Source organism: Bombyx mandarina, chromosome 08, assembly GCF_030267445.1.
Source record: "Bombyx mandarina strain Sakado chromosome 08, ASM3026744v2".
Lineage (NCBI taxonomy): Eukaryota > Metazoa > Arthropoda > Insecta > Lepidoptera > Bombycidae > Bombyx > Bombyx mandarina.
In genome coordinates this window covers 2,961,728-2,985,881 of record NC_143215.1, presented here as the reverse complement: position 1 = coordinate 2,985,881, position 24,154 = coordinate 2,961,728, and the positions used below count along the sequence as shown (strand labels likewise).

At 38.0% G+C, this 24,154-nt stretch overlaps 1 protein-coding gene and 1 long non-coding RNA gene across 4 annotated transcripts in view; both read right to left on the bottom strand.

The window, feature by feature from the left end:
* Positions 1–24,154, bottom strand: part of Pkc53E (Protein C kinase 53E) — a 222,201-nt gene that overhangs the window by 94,768 nt on the left and 103,279 nt on the right. The gene's annotated exons all lie outside the window — the stretch shown is intronic.
* LOC114251620 (uncharacterized) lies at positions 18,553–22,659 on the bottom strand. Its single transcript, XR_016323473.1, has 2 exons — positions 21,948–22,659; positions 18,553–18,761 (listed from the first exon to the last, which is right to left on the bottom strand). It is a non-coding gene; the product is annotated as an uncharacterized LOC114251620 (long non-coding RNA).

Sequence of the window (24,154 nt, the reverse complement as noted above, 5' to 3'; positions counted from 1 at the left end):
TGACCATTACGACACATTATTTATCCTTTTTTCCACACAATAGTTCTCTTTTATTATATAATTTCAGGTTTATTTTAATATTTTTAATAAAAGAAAATATGCTACTTACTTGTATACTGAACTACATTGTTTCATTAAATTTCATTTCAATATTGTAGTAATTGTTACGTTATAATATTCACTGTAAAAAAATCACATTTAAAAAAAAAAGACATGCCCGCTGAGTTTCTTGCCAATTCTTCTCAGGACGGAGGCTAGTTCTTGTGAATTGGCGGTAGTTCTTTTGACGTTCAACAAGTATGTACTTTCATTTATGTTGAATAATTTTTTTTTGATTTGATTTGATTCAAGAAAGGTAGATCGCAGTGTGTTTCGTCAGTAGACAGTAGATCTTGGTTCTAATCAAGTTGGCCGCCCCTGCTTTAGGCCCTCACTTAAACAAACTATACACAAAACAGATTCCACACCACCAATAACAAGAAGAATCCGGCCAATATTTCATTATTTCATAGAAAAATAATAAAGCAATTAAGGTTAACCGATACAATAATATTTTCACTTACGAAATATCTTTATTAGTAATCTCCCTAATACGCAGGATTTATGTCGATACACCCAACGCATTGAGCCTTTAATAAATAACGCCTATTTCGTTTTGTCCGAGTGAGCTAAGCGATAATATGAATTATGAATGAATGGCAGACAAACTGTATGTGTAATCTTAATTCTGGTAATCACAGTCTTAGTTCGGTCATTGAATAGGGCTTCAATGGAAAATAACCTTTAACATGTTATCGTAAAGCTCATAATTAACTGTTTGCAAATGAACACGTTGGGCTGCTCATCAGAGTCTATCATGGGCAGAGACTAACGAGTGTCAAGTCGCGGATATCAAATCTGTTGTTAGAAGAAAATTTAAAATGTGTGAATTGTTTTAATGAAATTTATTTTTATTTTATTTATTTATACTTATTGTACACAAAAGAAAATACAATAAAAACAGATTTAAAGATTGTCTAAATACTATGTACAAAGGCGAGCTTAACTCATTCATGAGTTTTCTTCCAGCAAACCATTAGCAGAGAGAAATACGATGTATAAGAGGGGAAAAGTGTACAATATAAGAGGTATTAAAGCATTTATGTTACGTATACTAGATTTAATATTGCATAAGCTATATATGTATTAATATTTTTGTTTTAGAAAGAGAGAGAGAGAGAGGGAATATTTTTTATTGTGCACCAAAAACAAGGCAAAACCTTACGTAAAAAAACAAGTTAAATTGGCGGCCTTATCGCTAAGAGTGATCTCTTCCAGACAACAATCAGGTGGACAAGAATCATTTAGAAATTAATTACACGCGGTGCACCTATCGATTGAAGTATGTATATGTAGGTAGGTATATTTGATTTGATTGAAATATAATGTGTGTATTTGTTTTTATTCGTCATTGCACCTAATTTCTTTATCTTGATTTTGCTGGCTGATAATGTCTTAAGCATTATTGGGGGAGAAAATAAATAGTTAATTATCTTAACTATAATATGCATCGTTACTTTGTCACGAAGCGAAAGCGTCACCTGGTGGATTTAGGCTGCAACTAGTAGTCAACTTACTTCGGGTGACGTGGTATCTACGTAATTATTAAAATTTATTTGTCATTGATTCAGAATCTCATTACATGACGAACCACTACTCGTACGTTATGTCAAAAGATAATGAAGATGTCAGCTAATTCTGCGACAAAAGATATGAAATAAAGTAAGCACAGTTTAGTGTTCGGATGTTGAGCTGTATCGGTTTTTTGGACGTGACAACGTTTATAATTCGATGGAGCCGGCTGCACGCACGAAAAAACATGACTCATTGAGGCGTTCCATTTAAGGTTTGAAGTGCAAGCGAGAGCGCGCAACGAGCGAAAAAGAGGCACAATCGGCTTCCGCGTTCGGCAGCGTTCGACATCTGTCTCTCTCCTACTTGAGTGAGCGATGCATCCGCGTGGACAGCTGCTATACAATAATATATTTACATGTTTTCGTCAAGTATGAAGTTCAGTGAAAAGTGAATGTGGTGTCAATTGTACATACAAAATATCTATCAAACAAATAAAATTAAAATTTTCTTTTGAAAAATGAAACCATTCCATCAGTATTTTCTTACGACGTTGTCACATTCAACTATCGTCAGTAAACCGATTTTACAGACAACCGATTTTTTTTTGTATTAATTTCCAGCATTCATAATACACGACAAATTCCCTAGCAAGGGTTCGGTGTGTGGGAAGCCTTTAACTTTTGAATTTTACAATGAAATAGGTGTTCGTTCGCGTATATACAAAATAATTTCAAATTTTCCTCCGCCCTTATCTGATGATAAATGGGTGTGCGTAAATCAAAAGTTTGCATGTTAGAACATTTTCGTTTTATTAATAGGACCTTCGGGAGACGCTGTAAATTTGACCTCTTTTGGTTTTTTATGATATAGGATTTGGTGAGAACAAGCGTTCGTCGTTAATACCAGTCTAGTTACACTTAAATACTATGGTAACGTTGTGACGGATTTAGGCTCAGTTTCAAAATAACTTGATTTTCGGAGTTTGAAGACAGTCTTAGATGTTTTGCTTGGATGCACACTGACCCAATAAAAACTACCAATCAATCAATATAATAGATACGTTATTACATAAACTGAAAACACATTCTGATATTTATAACAGTAGTGTTAAAAGCACTACGATTCAGGATAAAATAAAATTCATTATAATTATTACGACAATTAGAAGTAAACTTTAATATCACATTTCATTCATCGCTTTCTTGAGGTGGTCCGTTCGCCGATTCACTTTGAATAGAACTATCTTCATGCCGTCTATGCCATGCTTTAAAATCACTGTGTCTACAATGGGACTTCGTATCCGCGAACAAAATTCTTATAGACGAGCAGTTTGGATTCCGCGCCAGACACTCGTGCGTCCATCAAGTGCACCGCCTCACGGAGCACATCTTACTGGGGCTGAATAGGCGGAAACCCATCCCGACAGGAGCCCTCTTCTTCGATATAGCGAAGGCGTTCGACAAAGTCTGGCACAACGGTTTGATATACAAACTGTATAACATGGGAGTGCCAGACAGACTCGTGCTCATCATACGAGACTACTTGTCGAACTGTTCGTTCCGATATCGAGTCGAGGGAACGCGTTCCCGGCCCCGTCACGTCGCAGCCGGAGTCCCGCAAGGCTCCGCCCTCTCCCCGTTACTATTTAGTTTGTATATCAATGATATACCCCGGTCTCCGGAGACCCATCTGGCGCTCTTCGCCGATGACACCGCCATCTACTACTCGTGTAGGAAGAAGGCGTTGCTTCATCGACGACTTCAGACCGCAGCTACCACCATGGGACAGTGGTTCCGGAAGTGGCGCGTCGACATCAACCCCACGAAAAGCACAGCGGTGCTCTTCAAAAGGGGTCGCCCTCCGAACACCACGCTGAGCATCCCCCTCCCGACTAGGCACGTTAACACCTCCGCCCCCGCCATTCGCCCAATCACGATGTTCGACCAGCCCATACCGTGGGCCCCGAAGGTCAAATATTAAGGCGTCACCCTCGACAGTAGGATGACATTCCGCCCGCACATCAAGACGGTACGCGACCGTGCCGCCTTCATACTAGGACGTCTCTACCCGATGATATGTAGGCGAAGTAAAATGTCCCTTAGAAATAAGGTAACACTCTACAAAACTTGCATACGCCCCGTCATGACCTATGCAAGTGTAGTGTTCGCTCACGCGGCCCGCACTCACTTAAAATCATTCCAAATTATTCAATTCCGTTTTTGCAGGATAGCCGTCGGAGCCCCGTGGTTCGTCAGGAACGTCGACCTCCATGACGACCTGGACTTAGAGTCCATCAGTAAGTATCTACAGTCGGCGTCGATGCGCCACTTCGATAAAGCGGCACGACATGAGAACCCTCTCATCGTGGCCGTTGGTAACTACATTCCCGATCCTGCGGACAGAATGGAAAGCAGTCGACGTCGCCCAAAACACGTCTTCTCGGATCCTCCCGATCCACTAACGGTGCTTCTAGGTACTTCAAGCACCGGTCACCGTTCTCGTCGAACCCGTCGCTTGCGACGAAGGGCTCGACGAGTAAATTAACTCTCAGACACAGCCCACTGAGTTTCTCGCCGGATCTTCTCAGTGGGTCGCGTTTCGGATCCGGTGGTAGATTCTGCGAAGCACGGCTTTTGCTAGGGTTCGTGTTAGCAACGTCATCAGGTTTGAGCCCCGTGAGCTCACCTACTAAAGTTAGGGTTACGCTGAAATAGCCTCTCAAGGCTCTCAGATTAGGTAGGAAAAAAAAAAAATGTTCCAGACCACTCAAGAGATGTTCTAGTTTTTTTCGATATCGTTATTTGCTATTTGACGACAGATGGCGTTATACAGAACTGTCCGGATCATGTCATACTGGTGGTAGGACGTCTTGTAAGTTAGCACGGGTATATTATTTCTGCCGTTACGCAGTAATGCGTTTCGGTTTGAAGAGTGGGGCAGCTGATACCTTAGAACTCATATCTCATGGTGGGTTGCGGCATTTACGTGGTAGATGTCTATAGGTCCGGTGACCTTTCAACACCGGGTGAGCCGTGAGCTCGTCCACCCAATGAAAATATGTAAAAAGTATCCTATCCCAAACTGTCATATCTGTGACCCAAATCCAACCAGCCGTTTTTGCGTAATTGAGTAACAAAGTTCAAGACAAAAACACTAAACTTTAACGTTTATCTATACTTAATATTATAAAGAGAAAAGATTTGTTTGTTTGTTTGTATTGAATAGGCTCCGAAACTACTGAACCGATTTGAAAAATTATTTCACTGTTTGGAAGCTACACTATTCCCGAGTGACATAGGCTAGAATCTTTTTTAAAAAAAAATTAGGGATCCTTACTAAACCTCCAATAATGTAACCCTAGGTGTAAAAAAAGTACCTAAAATATTCTTTACATCGCGTGCCCTGCGAAAACGATTGATGTTAGAATAAAGTAATGTACCTCGACTTTGTAGAAAACATTATTATTTACAAGAAGTGTCGCGACAACGTATGTCTAACTATTATAGGTGTGCCGCAATAAGTGTTGTTTTATTTAAAAAAATAATACAACGTCAAATATCGTTGAAATTTTTGTTAAAGATCCGAGCGGAGCCGGAGCGGGCCGCTAGTAACATAATAATATTAAAGATGACTAATTAAAAATGTATTCCCGCAGGCTTGTTATATCATCCGGGTGATATTAAATGTCCCAGGATCGCGGAATATAGCGAATAGCGTTCATCCCGCACACGCACGTGGCCAAACTATTAATGTCGTCCTAGTTGAGCGGAGGGAAGCGATTATTAGCGACACCGAACAATGCGACAACAGCTAACGTAACTTATTAAGGCAATACGCGACGCGTGTCTCATCAGACAAATGAAATGTCAGTTAGTTGCTGCTGTAAGGGTTTTTTGAGCAATAAAATGTAAAACAAACCGTAAAAGAATTGTTGTAAGAAAATGTTCGATCCCATATGCAGTTTGTGTGATAAAAGCAGTTGTTTTTCCCTTGCTATTTGCTAGTAGCCTGAGAAGCTATTCCTGCTACGCTGGGACGGTTAAGTGAGCTCACGGGCTCAACCTGAGAGAATTTGCTAACATTAGCCCTAGTAAGAGCAGTGATTCATAGAATTCATTATTTACTGGTGGTAGGACCTCTTGTGAGTCCGCGCGGGTAGGTACCACCACCCTGCCTATTTCTGCCGTGGAGCATTTACGTCGCAGATGTCTATGGGCTCCAGTAACCACTTAACACCAGGTAGGCTGTGAGCTCGTCCACCCATCTAAGCAATAAAAAAAAATCTACCGGCGCGGATCTAAATCGCGACCCACTGAGAAGATCCGGTGAGAAACTCAATGGGCTGTGTCTATAGGTCACTTCAGGTAGACTTCACAATTACGAACCACTTTATAGTTTCGCTTCAGGTGATCCGTTCGTCGCTTCGACTAGAACTACCTTCATGTCGCCACTTCGAGAACATTCTCGGCTTCATTAGAGCACCCTAGATGTAATTGGAAAATTCCAGCATGTTTTAGATCATTCGAAAGATTTTCACGTTGTGTCGACATGCATTTTCGTTAACGTACGAAAGATGGCGTTACTCGTACCGAATAACAGTATTAGTAGATAAATCTACACTTTTTTATTCTTCTTATTTACGTATTTTATTATATACTTTACAGAACTGAAGATTAGAACTAATGTCTCCGGTGGGCAAAGGCATTATTATATGCTTATGGATATGCTTATAATACTTATGGTTTCTGGTCACCTTGACACCAGACAGACCATGAGTTTGTTTGCCCGTTCTAAGCAATAAAAAAATAATCGCGTCATTGAAAAATAACACGCATTCACTAGTTTACGCGTAATATAGTAGAAATCTCTGATAATTAGAGACCCATTTACCCACAGACAAAGCCCACTGACACTGAGTTCCTCGCCAGATCTTCTCAGTGGGTCGCGTTTCCGATTCGGAGGTAGATTCTGCGAAGCACTGCCCTTGCTAGGGCCAATGTTAGCAACACTCCGGTTTGAGTCCCATGAGCTCACCTGCATGTTAGGGCGAAGCTGAAATAGCCTCAAGGCTATCAGCATAGGTAGGAAAAAAGAAGAGACCCATTTTGAGAACTCACATTATTATAAAAAAAAATGTACATAATAAGTAGACGCTCCGTAGAAGTCTACGAATTTCCGTAGACCATACGTAGGGGTCTACGAGACATCCTAAAGCCCAGCTCGTATGTAGAAAACTTTTTTACGTTCAGACGCATTACGCATCGCTTAGCATCGCGTTCTCAAATTTCTCATTCACGTAGGACAAGTTTTTAACCCCTTGATGGATAAGCGCCATTAATATCAGTTACTAATTAGTTTTTGTCGGATACGCACCGACACGTTTGTTGAGGTTATGTTAATACTAAGGGCTTTCGAGTCTTGATCTCAACAAGCTTAAGGCGATGATTTACCGTTAACGTTGACTGTAAAGCGTCATTTTGAGATTGACTTCGTTAAAAAACGATTAGATTAATCCGGCTTAGAGAAAAATATGTAGAACAATTTAACTAACTAAAATAGGAAATCAGTAAATTTACGGTATTATGAGCTTGCATCGTTGGGCAAAAGTTTAAGTTCACTGGTGGTAGAACCTCTTGTGAGTCCGCGCGGGTAGGTACCACCATCCTGCCTATTTCTGCCGTGAAGCAGTAATGCGTTTCGGTTTGAAGGGTGGGGCAGCCGTTGTAATTATACTGAGACCTTAGAACTCGTACATCAAGATGGGCATTTACGTTGTAGATGTCTATGGGCTCCGGCAACCACTTAGAACCAGAACTTAGAACTTCGAATATAACTGAACATTAAAATTAAACTGTCACTCTTAAAAAATTTTCATCACTACCATAATTAACAAAAACATTGATGACAAAACAAATAATAATATTTTTATTAATAATAATTTTATTAATTTTGGTAAACTCATAAAATGACCAGTAAAATAATGCTGATTAAACAGTAAGCAGCAACTTGGTTCTGCCCCTGGCATGGCTGACGTCCCCGAATGATGGTAACCACTCACCGTATGGGCCGCATGCTCCTCCACTCAAAATTCAATTAAAAAAGAACGTACTAGAATGTTACGAACTAACATAAAAAAAAACAGAACGACGTCATCAACCCAACAGCCAATCGCAAAGAACCTCATCGAGGTAAAAGATTTATTGATGCCGATTACGGAGAACTAAGTGGATAAGAAGTTATTTCTTTGTCTGTAGCCGGCTGAACATCAAAAGGATGACTCGGACGCGGCCCAAAAACATCACTGATATTTCATTTGTTACGTTTATGAAGTTCTCGGAACGAGGAAGTAATTTTCAGATGCTTCCGTATTAATCTCGTTTTTTTTTACGGACCTCACACTCCCTATCTTTTTTCCAGCAGCCCTCCGTTGATCTTACGCTTGGCGTTCCACGTAATTCTTACGAATTCGGTGTATACATAGGTATATATTTTTAGTACTTTTTTTTGGTTCAACTTTTCTCAAAATCCCTGTTATAGGACTTATGAAGCAACCGAGGATTTAAAATATGGTGTTTATTTTGGAGAAAAAAACAAACAGTCCAGTGTTTTTGTTAACTTTTTCACAAAAACATGGCCCGCTTACTCTTTGGTAGCTAGCACCTCAGCAAGCCATTAGCTGCAGCTAAATAATATCCACGAAGCACCCTACTGACTAACTGAGAAGCTCTGGTAGAGCTTTATTAAGTATAAGCTCGAATATTTTACTCATTCAAAATGTTCAGATTTTTTACTTTTCTTTGCTTACCGCCCAAGATGTTGAAATTATCAGTTAAATTACGACTAGCGCATCTATTTTGTTGAAAATATATGTGTTTTTTTTTAATTAAGAAATTAATCAAAAATTTTACGAGATAGTTCCAGCTGTTACATACATTTCATTTCATAAAATTTGCTTTGCGACAGGATTTTTTCAGATTCTTTCGTCTATGTGTTTTAATCTTCTTAATAGTACTGGATGAATATATATTTATATGTCGGAAAAGTTACAAGCATTAACACTATCGTCAGATATCATAGGGGCGAATAGGGTGATCGACAGAGAGAAATATTGAGTACACCAATCACGTCTGTTGTCTTAGAATAATTTAGAAATCTTCTAATGACGTTATCAAACGAAAACGAATGACAGTTCTTAGGACGGAGGCAACGCTCTCCAAGAAAGCTGGTTGGTAAGTGTGATGGCGTCTATGCGCCTCCATTGGCTAGGCTCCGTCGTAGCACGAAGTTAGCCGGGTTCCAACGATATCGCAATCGTGCTGCCATCTCTCAGGAATCGTATCGTGTTTCGTTTAGCTACCAAACTAATGACGGTCTTCGACATAATAATATATATTTTTAATATACAACTTAGTGTTGGGTTTTTTGCAAATTCAAATTCAAAATCATTTTTTTCAACTTAGATGTCAGTATAACACACTTGTTGAATGTCAAAATATAAATAACAATGTTAACTCTACCACCGGTTCCAAAAAAAGCCACAGTCCTGAGAAGAACCGGCGAAACAAACTCAGCGGGCTTTTTTGTTTGTTTTTTCTCAAATATTAACTTTTTTTTTTAAATAATAAAAATATTTACAATAAAGGAAAAAACAAGTCAAAAAATACAATAAAAAAAATATAATAATGAAAAATGAAAAGGCCAGGAGCAAACGCCTCATTCCCATTGCAGTGTGGAACCCTAAAATATCTCTTAGCCAAATTAAATAGGCGAAATTGTTCGGATTGGACGCCTGTACCCGAAATATCAAGTCCGCGAGTGTCGAGGCGTTTGATCTTCTAAGCCCTACTCAATATTGTCGTTCGCCGCTGACGAAAATAAAAGTTGAGAGGTTAGATAATTTCGGAACGAACCTTTCGACAATATTACAGTAGACAATTACCTTAAACAGAGTCTTACACATGAGTAACGAAATTCAAATTTATCTTTGTTTATTTAGACCAATAGATATTACAGTCTCCCTTGCCGAGTATTTTTATGCGACTAGTAATACAATGAATACTACATACGCATACGAATACTTATTTTATGTACTAGCCAACGAATACGATTAGCCGATTCTATGGAGGAGACAATACAGCGGTAATCATAAAAAAATATAAATTTTCATTGCCTATCTAGTGATAAGTGATTATAGGAGCCAATAGCACATCAAAACATGGATGCCGTCACCAACCTTGCTACTTGAGGTCTACGTCTCAATTATTTAGTAAAATTTTTAATGCCCTTGTAAGCAGACGAGCTTACGGCCCACCTGATTGTGAGTGGTTGGTAACCGTCGCCCATGGACTTCAGCAACGCCAGGGGCAGAGCCAAGCCGCTGCCTACCGATACGCACTTTAAAATTTCTGCTGGTTCGAATCTTATTACACGACTTTTTACCTTCATAGTGAAAGTCACTCGTGATTATGTGTTAAGTACGTATTTCAATGGAAAACATTTTAGCCGCCTGCGGGATTTGAACGCTGGCGCTTCATCGCTCGATACGAATTACTCCGGGCGTCTTATCCTTTAGACCACCACGACTGCAGTACATATACCCAAAATTGCGATAAATCATAAACACTATTTGCAATAACAACCAATCGAATTGCTGGTTTGAGAGCTTATTCTTCTTCTTCTTCTTTACATTGCCATCAGGCTGCTAATCGTTTCACTTTTCGCGTTACCTCAAATTTCATTGAAATCAGTAATGTTCTCAGCCTGCGTACTCAAAATACAAATCTAAATTTACTAACGAATAGTTTTAAGAAAACTTTATATGTTTAGTTAAAAGGTTCAAAATCACACAAACTCTGTTGTTGTTATACCAACATTAATTTGCACTTAGCCTCTCTTATTCATATAAAGTTGACTGCTCACGATTGTAATTTAATGGAAGAGTCTTGTACTAATAGAATAGGTCTTTGTTTCAGTTCTGTGAATGTTTATATTCAAATTCATTCCATCTAATTTCTCTATCAATTTCAGATGCGTTATGCCTATAAATTATTTAACTAATTGTTTATTATTTTAAATTGAATCATTTTGATATATGTATTTCGAAAAAAGAACTAAATTAAAACTATTTGGGTATTTTCTTTGTGCTTTGACTTTGATATCAAATTAGTATTATGATATAAAAACGAACGTTTTATTTAAATATGTATTTGAAACGTTGGATATAATATAATAACGATAATAAACAATAATAAATAAATAAATAAATAATAGACTCGCGAATTTCCCAAAAACAAATTAAAATTATATCCCAAATTTATGTCTTATAATAAAGTTTATCTGTCCGTTCAAAATATCCAAAATTATATACATATATTTAAGTAGACTAATATAGATATAGAAAGTACTAATTCTATTTTGAAAAATAGAATCACACATACTTTTTTTGTCCATCTCTCGCAAAATAGATTTTACCTACGTCAAAACGGGCAACATAAGAACGGGTTTTCCGTTGACTAAATTTATCATCTAAGTTCACGAATTTTATTGAATCTTCACTTAAACTAGAGATTTCTTATCTGGCCGCCTCTGCTGTAGTAAAAGACCCGTATAATTTTATCAGGCCCCTCTTTCTAGATTACATTGTGAGATAGTACATTACTTTTCTTATCCTTTTTTTGTTACAGGAACACCGAAAAATTCCCTATATCTAAGTAGAGAATCACAAGAAAAACTAAACGGCTCAAAAGCAAAAACAAAAACATAAAAATACAGTATTTTTCGTCAATTACAAATAAATATTGTCTGTAATATTCTGAAATCGGCTTAAAGGACGCGAAAGAACGTATGAAGTGTAATAAAGGATTGAAAAAGGCCTTTATAGATATCGCGTATGGCTGTATGCTACGAATAAAGGCTGTATGTATGACAGCAGCACATTTTACAGGAAAATGAACCGTAATAAACAGTAAGCTATCTTGCTTCACATTAATGTTTTGCGAATTTTGAAAGGTCATGCTTGTTCTTAGTTTGACATACAGCGTTTTATTGGAAGGTCGTGTTTTATAAGAATAAAAGTTGGCAATAGTCCGAATAAATAAAAAATATCTACAACAAATAATTATACCCAGTATTTTCTTCGGGTCTCGTAAAATAGTTAAAACAACATATTTATTTACACGGATTGATCTCGCCAAAATCGTCTATGACCACAATAACTGTTAAATCTATACATATAATTAAAATTGGAGTGTATGTTTGTAATATTGAAATAACCGCTTTTTACTACATGCATATGAATATATATACGGTACATACACCAAAATAACATTTTTTACAATTTTTGTTTGTCTGTCTGTTTGTTTCGGCTAATCTCTGGAACGGCTGGACGACTTTTTTTAGACTAGGTTCGCCCCGCGTCGTCACCCGCGGTACGACAATAACCGCGGGTAACATCGCGGGACTCAACTATCAATAATAAAATTGAATGTTTCCGAAGCGAAGCGAGGGCGGGTCGCTAGTGTATTATAAAAAAGCAATATGAAAATCAGTTTGAATTACAAATTATGACTATCCAAAATAAATTCTACTGTATTTGTGATGAATGACAAATGAATCCGAGGTCCCGAAATACCGTCGTTGGACGAACGCGTTACTGAAATTATTCCCAAAAAGCCTAGGCTTAGAAATAAGGCGCCGTCTCTCTGACGGATTTCTGTCCCTAATTGGGCATTAAAGGGGCCGAATTAATTCTTATTACTTTTCCTTAATTACGGGCCTACCTACAGGTGTCGCCGAAACTCTTATATGTAGTAAAATTCCAGGAGATTCTAGAAAGATCCCTATGATTTTCGGATTCTTTATTCTTTGCTTCCATTATAAGTTTTATTAATGTATTTCAGTAGACTATCAAGAATACATTTTTAAAATTTTTTTTTATTGCTTAGATGGGTGGACGAGCTCACAGCCCACCTGGTGTTAAGTGGTTACTGGGGCCTATGGACATCGACAACGTAAAGGCGCCACCCACCTTGAGATATAAGTTCTAAGATCTCAGTACAGTTACAACGGCTGCCCCACCCTATAAACCGAAACGCATTACTGCTTCACGGTACAAATAGGCAGTATTATTATTAGTATTATTATCACCACCAGTATTTATATTATCTTTACACATAATTTGTGTGAGAATTGAGCCTTGATCGAGAATTCAAAACAGGCGACAAGTGTACTTGAAGACTCAATTGAATTTCTGCCGATATGATTATCAGTTGAACTGTGACGTCCCAAGTGGCGGAAGCATCTCCGAAGTGCTATACGAATCGTATTAATTATAATAATTTACGAGCATAGGGTCCACTTGGTATTAAGGTGTTAGACAAAGGGCCAATTGCACAGTATGAAGGCTATCCCTTTTAAAACAAGATGCATCACTACTTTGCGGCAGAAATAAGCATATGTAGTAGCTACCCATGCGGCCTAACAAGACGCCCTACCACCACAACTAATTACGCCAGTTATATTTCTGCGGGTTTGATTATTGTTACACGAATGTCATTCCCGAACGTTTGTTAAGTCCATATCTCATTAGATGAATTGACTTTACTACTGGATCTCGGTTTAATCGCATCGCTCGATACGAGCACATCGGACGTCTTATCCTTTAGGCCACGACGACTTCGACGAGATAACCTTTAGATATGTGGTCTAAATCCCATCATTCGAACTGGCATGCTCATTTCCAAAAAAAAAAAAAATTAAAACTTTATCACATTTTTGAACTTTCGCGCACATAGAGTATTTGAAGAGTTTATTTACCGTTAGTGCGCGCAGCACAAATAGTTACATATGCTATTTACGATGGCGCGGTCGACGCCGCGGAACATTTGTAGGGTTGTCGCGATATAAGTTTTATTGTTACAAATTAACGAACGAATAAGTACCTTCATCCTGTCGATTTTTGCCACGAAGCAGTTATGCGCTTCGATTTGAAGGCTTGAACAGCCTTTTCACAATAGTACGAGCTCATGTCTCAAGGTGGGTGACACTAACGTTCTAATCTTTATGGTCTCCAATCAATCCCTAAGAGCCAAGCAAACTCATTCACTCATCAATGTAATAATAATAAAAAGGCCAAATATAGAATTTTATTTTTTTTAAATTGATTCACCTTCCACCTCACACTAACACGTTTCAAACTATCAAATCTAAAACTCAAGTTTTACAGAGACTCCTAAAAGTGAATATGATATAAAAGGGATATTTTTTGCAGTAGAACCCTTAAATTTGTGTTTGCTCTCGCTGGACAAAATTGATTTCAGCCCAATTTTTTTACTGGTGGTAGGACCTCTTGTGAGTCCGCACGGGTAGGTACCACCTCCCTGCCTATTTCAGCCTTGAAGCAGTAATGCGTTTCGGTTTGAAGGGTGGGGCAGCCGTTGTAACTATACTAAGACCTTAGAACTTATATCTCAAGGTGTGTGGCGCATTTACGTTGTAGATGTCTATGGGCTCCAGTTACCACTTAACACCAGGTGGGCTGTGAGCTCGTCCACTCATCTAAGCAATAAAAAAAAAAAAAGAAATTGAATCTCTGCACTACCAAATTTCGATAATAACCCAATGTCATACATACAGACTTTGCCATGAAAAACTGTAACATTGATTTAGGACACCTAAAACCATTCCTAATCCACAAGTTCCATACTTAGTGGAGGCCTCCCTAGAGGAGGACCGAAGACCTTTGAAAGGTCGCCGGAATCTACTTGAATCCAGTAGATTCAAGGCTAGGCTTCACGAGCCTGGTCACTGTGGCGAAAGGCCTGCCTGGCAGGGGCCTGATGAAGTTCCATGCTATTTCAAATAAGATATGACGTCATCATTGCCACACTGCTTATAAACCATCAAAGGCCTTTGAAAAGTCATATGACGAGCAGCGTTATACTGAAAATAATTTCTTTAATCTAAAAACTATTTAGTATCAGCCCTGTAATTTCGACACGTTTCAGCGGTCGCGTTGTTATTCAGAATGGACGAAGGCCGTGTGCGGTTGACGTCGTGTTAAATAATAGTCATGTTTTAGTGTCTCGTTGCCATTATTCTCTTGAGCGGGTATCCCAGACGTTGAGCGGAGTTTGAAGCCAATGAGCGAACGTTCTGGATACTTACTCAGCGAACATTTTAGTAGTAAAGTGAGCTTTTAGTTATCCGAACTTATTAGCCTTCGAATGAGTATAGTTTAACAGTTCTTTTTACGGGTGGTAGGACCTCTTGAGAGTCCGCGCGGGTAGGTACCACCACCCTGCTTATTTCTGCCGTGAAGCAGTAATGCGTTTTAGTTTGAAGGGTGGGGTAGCCGTTGTAACTGTACTGAGATCTTAGAACTTATATCTCAAGGTGGGTGGCGCCTTTACGTTGTCGATGTCCATGGGCCCCAGTAACCACTTAACACCAGGTGGGCTGTGAGCTCGTCCACCCACCTAAGCAATAAAAAAAAGTATTTGAAGAAGTCACTTAGTTTTCAATGTTTATTAATAAAGTTCTTGATTTATTAACTTTTCTTGTCGCTGCTTAGTATTTTTTTAATTACACTTTATGCACATTATCGTACATTAATGGATTTAAAGCCTAAGGCATTCTCTACTAGTCAATATCTATCAGTATCAGTAAGTATTTTTTATGTTTGTTTTTCACTAGAAGATACATAATTGCTTAGATAATATTTTAGGGTACGTTTTCCCTACTACTAACTAGCCTTTGTCATTTATTTCGTAAATATTTTGAATTCTTGCCTAAATATCGATAAACTCTGCAGTACGATTTCAAACTAAAGTTACTACTACTAAAAGTTACTACTTTTTTCCTTTTACTGCAGATCCAAAAATAACAATATTAATTATAAAAAATGAGAGTAAATATATTTGTATTTCGAATTGACATTACAGTACATTGGAGCCATTTCCCTTGTACAGTACAAAATTAGGCTTGATCATGGAGTCACGTGTACTTAAAAAAAATGGATGTGTATTTTATTGATATATCGATAACAATACATATATGTCGTGGATAACGACTTTTAGTAATATTAAGATTGTGGTTTTGATTATTATTTTAAATGATGAAATGTTGTTTTGATAAATATCACAAAATGAAGGGTAGACTCCGTAACGCCACAGTATAAAATGGCGGTACGTGGACAGAGTCGTGGCATTCCGTGTCAGACAGTCATTCCGTCCGTCTCAGTCAGTGAGTATCTGGCAGTCAGTCAGTCAGTCTGTCGGTTTGTGGAACGAAACTGTCGGTTTACCCTGTCATTGTGAAAGTTGTGTGTGTTGAGTTTCAATAATTATTATTCAAAAGTTTTATTGACTAAACTGAGTTCAATCGAATACGAGTGATGACGGAACCTACCGCTCAGCCATCCCTGACGTGTGCCGACATATATATATTGACCTGTTATATTGGTACACTAGAGGTAGGCATCGTTCATACGTTAGGTAGGCAGGTCGTCATCGTTCATACGTTAATAATGTGGAATGCTATGGAAATTAAAATACATATTTGCACTTACCTGTTTACAATGTGACCGACTTACCTTTTTCATAAAATGATTGATTTGAAGGATTTTTACTAAGCCTTACCTGTAAAAGAAAACGAAAATTGACTATTTATTATCATTATGGAGACGGTGAATTTGGAAAATACGTCAAATGGCACTATATCGCAGGACTTTATTCATTAACAACAAAAGACATTATTATTAAAGAAAGAAATAATGTATTGTTAATAGTACACATACCTGCTATATCTTTATCTTTTTAGAATTTCTGTTAATAAAACGGTCGTCTGGAAGAGATCGCTTTTAGCGATAAGACCGCCTATTGTACAACTATACCTGCTTGTTGACTGTTTTTTTTAAATGTTAATTGTATTTCGGTGTGCAATAAAGTATCTTCTCTCTTTGTCTATCTCTCACAAGACAAAATATATTATCCAACAAAAACATAATGAAGAGAGATTTACGATGGCTGCGTTTATTGCAGCTTGTTAATAGAAAAAGAAAACAAAAACACTCTGTCTGTGTTTCCTTTAGATAAATCAAAATAATCTCGTTAAGACGAATATATTCATATCAAAGTCTATGTTAAGACTCTATGAGCTCAAGGACCAGAACGGGATCATATATGTTTTAGTGTTATCATCGGAAGCAAAACATTTGCAAAAAAAAGCTGATGGCGAGCCTACAAAATGATCAAAGTAATTTGATTATAAGAATCCATATAACATTCAAGCTTACTGTTTGAAGTGATTAGCACCATTTCGGCTTATAATCAATAAAATTTGTTGTGTGGGCAATGTGCTTTTTGCATGTGCCATTGGACAAAAGTGGAGCACAAACTGTCAAATGTCATATTTAATAAAAATTAATGTATAGTCATAATTCTCTCCACGAGACCAAGGATTGCAGCAGATGGAGAGCAATTGGACGTGTGAGAATGATGCAGCGGGGGAATCCTGACCCTCAATAATGAGGAGAGCGACACAAGGAAAAATCTATAGCTCAATCTTTGTTCTGATTTTAAATGTAAATATATACACAGTAAATTATATAAAAAATAATACATAAAACACGTATAAAAACAGTTCGTTTAGAATCGTCGCTATATGAGTGATTAAAGACTTGATACTTGAAGTCGTGTCATATATGAAATGCGTCTTAATTTTCTGGAAGTCAACACAGCTGTCTAAGAACTTCGAAGCGTAATTAAGTTTTATGTGAGCTAAATTAGCATGACAAGTTTATTGACATAATATGTGTAGAAAATCAACACGGATAAGATCATGAGTCTATTTGAATATTCAGATTATAATTCAGATAATTTAGGGTAATTTACATAAAGTTTAAAAAATAAATAAAATTTATAAATTAAATAATAATTAAATAATAAATTAAAAATAATAAATAAAAAACGTAGATCTCTTCTGAAGTATGAGATAAGAATGAATTTCTAATAAATTCATCATTGGTCATTACTTATTTCAAGGTTTACAAATCGCGAGTTGTATTGAACTTTTTAAAGACCCTCAAAGCTTTTTTTTCTGGCAAGATTAAAAAGGGATTTTAAGATTTTTCTTTCATTACTTATTTCGTGGAATACAAATTGCGAGTTATATTTGAACTTTTTAAAGGCCCTCGAAGTTTTTTTATTTGTCGAGATACAAAGAGCAATTTTTAGGCTTTTATTTCACTTAACGTCAACGTGAATTGGATATTCTGATATCTTCGTGACGGAATCGAGAGTTACCTATCCGAGGATCTCATGAAAAAAAACTATCTCAAAATATAGGTTAGGTGGCAATTGTTTTTATTTATTGCATAGTTGGTGGACGAGCTCACAGCCCACCTTAAACGTAAATGCCGCCACCCACCTTCAGATATGAGTTCTAAGATATCAGTATAGTTACAACGGTTGCCCTACCCTTCATACCGAAACGCATTACTGCTTCACGGCAGAAACAGGCAGGGTGGTGGTTCCTACCCGTGCGGAATCACAGGAGATTCTACCACCAGTAATTACACAAATTATAATTCAAGGTAGAAGTTGCAATATTGTCGAGACTCCCATCTCACAAGTCGAGAGCGGAATTTCGTCGAGTGAATCCATAAACGTTATCTTCAATTAATGTATAAGCGAGTTTGAATAAAACAAACTAGAACTCAAATAGCATGTTGTGAATTATGTTTAATATAAGTAATGAGAGTAACACGACGTTGGAGGGTTGCGTGCGCTAAGTCCCGCAGGAATGCCCTCAGCCTATAATGCTAAATGGATTGGCCCCGCTAAACAGCTTATTGGTCGACTACAAATACTTAGGACTTAGCTATCGGCGTTTCCCTAATTAGTGTTGCAAATGATGTGACAATAAAAACCAGCAGCGTAACGACAAGTTCTTTTATTTGTGCAAGAATGCAGAAAAGTAGTTAGAAATGGCTGGCATGGCTTGTTTTATTAACACTATCCCCCCTTCGTTGGCTTTGGCTGGCGGCGGTGGCGGTGACTATGGCGGAAGGGGGCGTGTTAATATGGCTTGGCGGCTTGGCTGGCGGCAGGGCATGACAGCTGACGTCACGTCCGTTACATTCGGCCATCCTGCAACAATTGCTCCCGCAATGGGGAACACACAAAAACATTTAGTTCTCAAATAAATCAATAAGGTCTTCAGTTTCGAGCTGCTCATCGGAACTACTAGCGCTATCGGACACATGGGCTATACTTTTATAGGGCTTTAATGAATCTGTTGATACCAGGCCAGTGAAGTTTTTATAACTTCGTAAACCTTTTAGATATACTTCTAATTCGATAACAATTGTTACCTACTACTTTAGTTACTACATACGGACCTGAGTACAAATCGTCTAATTTGGTATTAATCCTAGCGGCGCTACTAACCAGTTGGCGCCTGTCTCTATGATACAAAATGCCTTTTCTTATAAACATGAGCTTTTTTTTTATATTAATGTTGTGTGTACTCGCTTGTTTTATCCTAGCTGCAGCTATCTTACGCCGTGCGTCAACAGTTTCTGGTTCGAGACCAGGAATCGAAACATCACATATTGACCTACCAGAGCGCGCAAAGATTAAATCACAAGGCTTGTAGCCGCTGTTACTTTTAATTGTGTTGTTTGTGCCTCAATTAATGGAGTTCACTAAATTATTTGAAGCTTCACTAGGATCAGTTGCCCGCAACACAAAATTGTATGTTTAGTTTGTTCAACCTGGCCAATTAGCGCGCGGACAAGCAATACCGTTTAACGTATGCCTAAACTGTTTATCTTCTGATATATTTTTTTAAAGTACCTACTCGTAAAAGCTTTCCCGTAGTCTGTCACCACGTGATTCGGGTATCTGGACAAACCCTATTAATATATTTTTCAATGCACGAATGGTCCCGATTAAATTTACAGTACGCGTTAGTTCAGCTATCACAAATTTAGACAACGCATCTTTCATTACGATCATGTACTGGTTGGTGCCCTTTAGATGTCCTACAGAAGGGCATCATGTTATATATTTGTACCATGCGCATAGTATCAGATGGTTTAGAGATCGGATATAGACAGTCTTCTTTTTTTTAACATAGTTATCCTTCTCATGTGTACAATAAAGACATGCTGCCACGTATTTCCTAATAAAGCGTGTCATTTTAAGAAACCAATATTGGCTTTTAATCAGAGCTAAACGATGATTTAGATCCACGTGACAAATGTCGTCATAGTGCATTTGTACAATTTTCCATTTAGCCGAAGGGACTGCGAGTCTATTTCCCTTAAAAAATTTTCGAACTAGTTCATTCATAATTATCTTTAACATCAGCGCGACTTCGTCCGCGTGGAATATAGTTCACAAAGAATGCTTTATTTTAGTACAAATTGATTAGCATAAAAAAAACGTTATAGTGAGCCAACCTTAACATATGCTATCGCGGACATTTTTTTTTTAGATCTTTTAAAGGGGTACAATTCTGTCACATTATTTTAGCGAAACTTTAACAGTTTCTGCAGCGCACGCACCGGAAGCTCTCAAAAGGGAAAATAACCCGATTTTGAAACATTACTTACTGGTACTTCGCTTGTATTGGTCTTAGCTGACCCAGTGATGGTCTTAGCGGTGCTAGCGTTATATAGCCTATAACCTTTCTCAATAAATGGGTTATTTAACACTGAAAGAATTTTTCAAATCGGACCAGCAGTTCTTGAGATTAGCGCGTTCAAACAAACAAACTCTTCAGCTTTATAATGTTAGTATAGATTGCTTTATAATCGAACTAAGCTTTTCGTCCTGACATTGCACAGTACAGAATCAATCAGTAACTAAGACGATTCACGTTCATCATGTCAACAGGATGCCTATTAAGCGCGTCTACAAATTTTCCATACGTTCACCAGGTCTATACTCAACACTAATGTCATAATCTTCTTTCAAAACTCACCATCGCGCAATGCATGGTATAATGTCGCGTTTGGTAAGCGTAGCACAAACCACAGTACAATCAGTTTCTACTATATCATGTTTACCTACTTCATAAACACGGAACCTACGTAGCGATTGTATGACCGCCAGGTTATGAGCTCTTAACTATGATACACATTCTTCCTTCCTAGTAACCCGGCTAAAATAGTATAACAGGCCGCAGTGAGTTGTCAGTTTGTTTTTGTAATAGTATACCAGAAATTCCTAAGTTACACGCATCGGTTTGTATTTCTGTAGGAAGCATAGGATTATACAGAGCTAGCACAGGTTTGAAACGTAAGCTGTTTTTCAGTTGTTCGAAATTCGCGTTTTGTTCACGGCCCCACACCCATGATTTATCTTTTTTTTTTTTTAAACCAATAAACTGTCGCACACTATAAGCATTATTTGGCACAGGACACTGCGAAACGGCCGTCAATTTTTGTTGCACCCGGCTGTATACCGTCTGAAGATATTTCATGACCTAATAAGTGACTTGTTCCTCCAAGAATGAGCATTTACTCATATTTAATTTTAAGTCTCCACCATAAAATTTCCCAAGTACTTTCTCAATAATTATTGAACCCGATTTTATACCAACTGAGGGTAGATGTAAATCGTTTAAAATTGCTAGTATCTCGATTTGACCTACATTTATTTTTACCCATTTCTTTTCTACCCACAGACTCAATTATTTTATTTATTAAACGCATTTAACTACCCCACCTAGTGGAATAAGGTGGAGATAAAGAAGAAACGCATGAATACAGATGGCGCATTTGCTAAACCAAAAGGAATTCTAGTGTACTAGAAATAATGACCTTGCGGTGTAATGAAAGCAGTTGTGTGTCTGGCACAATGCTCAATTGATGGTAGCCCTGGGCTAAATCTAAACTCGTGCAGTACTGTTCGGTGGATACTTTTATATTTTACCATAGCGTTTAACGCACGATAATCAACGCATAGCCTACTGTCGCCGTTCTTTTTCTTAATAAGACCACTGGTGAAGCATGACTAGATTCAGATTATTTTATAATGCCGATGTCTAAAAGTTAATTAGCTTTAGATTTAACTATCGTTTGTTCATTATGAGAAAGTAAAGGTGGCGATACACGGGCTGATCACTAGTAAGCTTAATTTGCATTTGGACTAAATTGGCAATACCTAAATCATGTGTATTCGTAGCAAAGCAATGCTTATACTGTATTTTTTAAATCTGAATGACCCTTGTTATTCAATGGCTCCTTTTAATTTTTTTTTATTTCTACCCTCAAATCTCGAAATATTTGTAATGGCATGGCTAGGGCAAGTAGAAATGCAACACACCTGGCTGTTTGGCTGTGGCTCCTCGCAGCTGTTGGCCCTCGGCAGGACCTCGCCCGGCGGCCACAGGATGGTCTCCGAGCCCATGTTGATGTCTTTGATGTAGCTGTCTTCGCCGTTCAGCAGCGTCGCAGGCAGGGAGAAGGAAGCTCGTAGCCGTGAATCTCGTGAAGCGCCGTGAAGCTCGTAGTGCCGCAGTGGAGTAACCACGTTGCTGCTCTTTTAGTTTCCCTCTACGTGAACCAGAATGATGGAAGGACAGGGCGGCAGGCGCTTTTGGTCCGACGACGTCGAAGTCCCTTTGATTTGATTGTTCCAGGTTCTTCATCCTGTAGCTCAAGTATCGCCTTGTGGACCTCTTTCTGAAGCAATTTTTCAACACTTTCCTCGCCAGTGAAATAGGAGCTTCATCTTCTTCAAACTTGTCAGAAGACCGAGACATCTGAGCGTGTATATGACGTTGTTTCATTTCTTTATGCCACTTCTGATTGTTGCAAATGATGTGACAATAAAAACCAGCAGCGTAACGACAAGTTCTTTTATTTGTGCAAGAATGCAGAAAAGTAGTTAGAAATGGCTGGCATGGCTTGTTTTATTAACACTATCCCCCCTTCGTTGGCTTTGGCTGGCGGCGGTGGCGGTGACTATGGCGGAAGGGGGCGTGTTAATATGGCTTGGCGGCTTGGCTGGCGGCAGGGCATGACAGCTGACGTCACGTCCGTTACATTAGTTTACTATTTATCTAGGTTATTTAATATTCACGTGAATAAAACACAATACATTCTAAATACGTTTAAAAATATTTACTATTCAGTCTTGGATAGTTGTGTTGGCGTTACAGAAAATAAGATCGCACAAAATATGTGAAGAACCTTCGTATCATTTAATTAAAAGAGTCCCGCATATTTTAATTATAATGAAAAGGCTTTATATTGTTTGCTAAAAAAAATTGGAGTGACTTCTATTGCCATTTTATCCCGAGGATGTCTGAAGGAAAATTTAAGAATGCTTATTGCACCACTCGTCAATAGAACAAACAATATTTAACCCTTTGGCTGCCATGTAGGTCACCGGTGCCCTACGCGGCGCACCGAAGTTTTTTTTTTATTGCTTAGATGGGTGGATATTTAATTTCGAGATTAATTTATGGTTGCGTCATACCTTAATGAGTGGTTTATTAATTGTTTTATATCGCAAGAACGAATTGAACTGTAATTGTTTCATTGGCATTAAGCGACATTTTAATTCTTACTTCTATTGTCGAAAGCAATTAAATATGTATGTAATATATAGTAGAATAAAATATGTTTCATTTTTATGCAATTTTTCTGTTAAAAAATATATATATTTTTTTTTTATTGCTAGATGCTGGAGTTCACAGCCCACCTGGTGTTAAGTGGTTACTGGAGCCCATAGACATCTACGACGTAAATGCACCACCCACCCTGTGATATCAGTTCTAAGGTCTCAAGTATAGTTACAACGGCTGCCCCGCCCTTCAAACCGAAATGCATTACTGCTTCACGGCAGAAATAGGCAGGGTGGTGGTAGCTACCCGCGCAGACTCACAAGAGGTCCTACCACCAGTAAAATAGATTCCTTCTCAGTATTTTGATTCGTCTTTACAGAGTCTACTTGATATTCCGGCGCCTTAGTAACAGAAATTGCCATAATTACTTCAGTGCACCACGTAAGGCACGGGTAACGTATATAGCAGTCAAAGGGTTATAATACAACTGGTGCAAGAATATAGTTTTATCCATTTATATTTCGAATCGTAAATTTAAATTCATTCCAAAATCCGTGAAGAAAACATCAACCTTCGTTTTAGCTTTTGTAAAATTCATAATCATCGTTTCTCATTTAATTTTCAATTAAAACAAGAAATACCTGTAAAGAATGAATATTTAAGGGCACGGCTCTAATCCCGTATTGTGTGGCGCGCGCGGCCATAATCTACGTAATCAATTCCTGTCAGGCGCTCCTTAAAAATGGGACGCCGATAAAATAAATGTTCACACATTTTCCTTGAAGGTGAAATAGAAATTTAAATTACCCGATTGTGAATGGGGTAATTTGTTTGGATAACTCGGAACATCAACTTTAAAATGACAAATGAATAATAAATAGATGGACACAAAACGTAATCTGTGTCAAGTTGCACGTGCGTCGATGCTTCAAGTTATGGTCAAAAATGATGTGTTTGATAC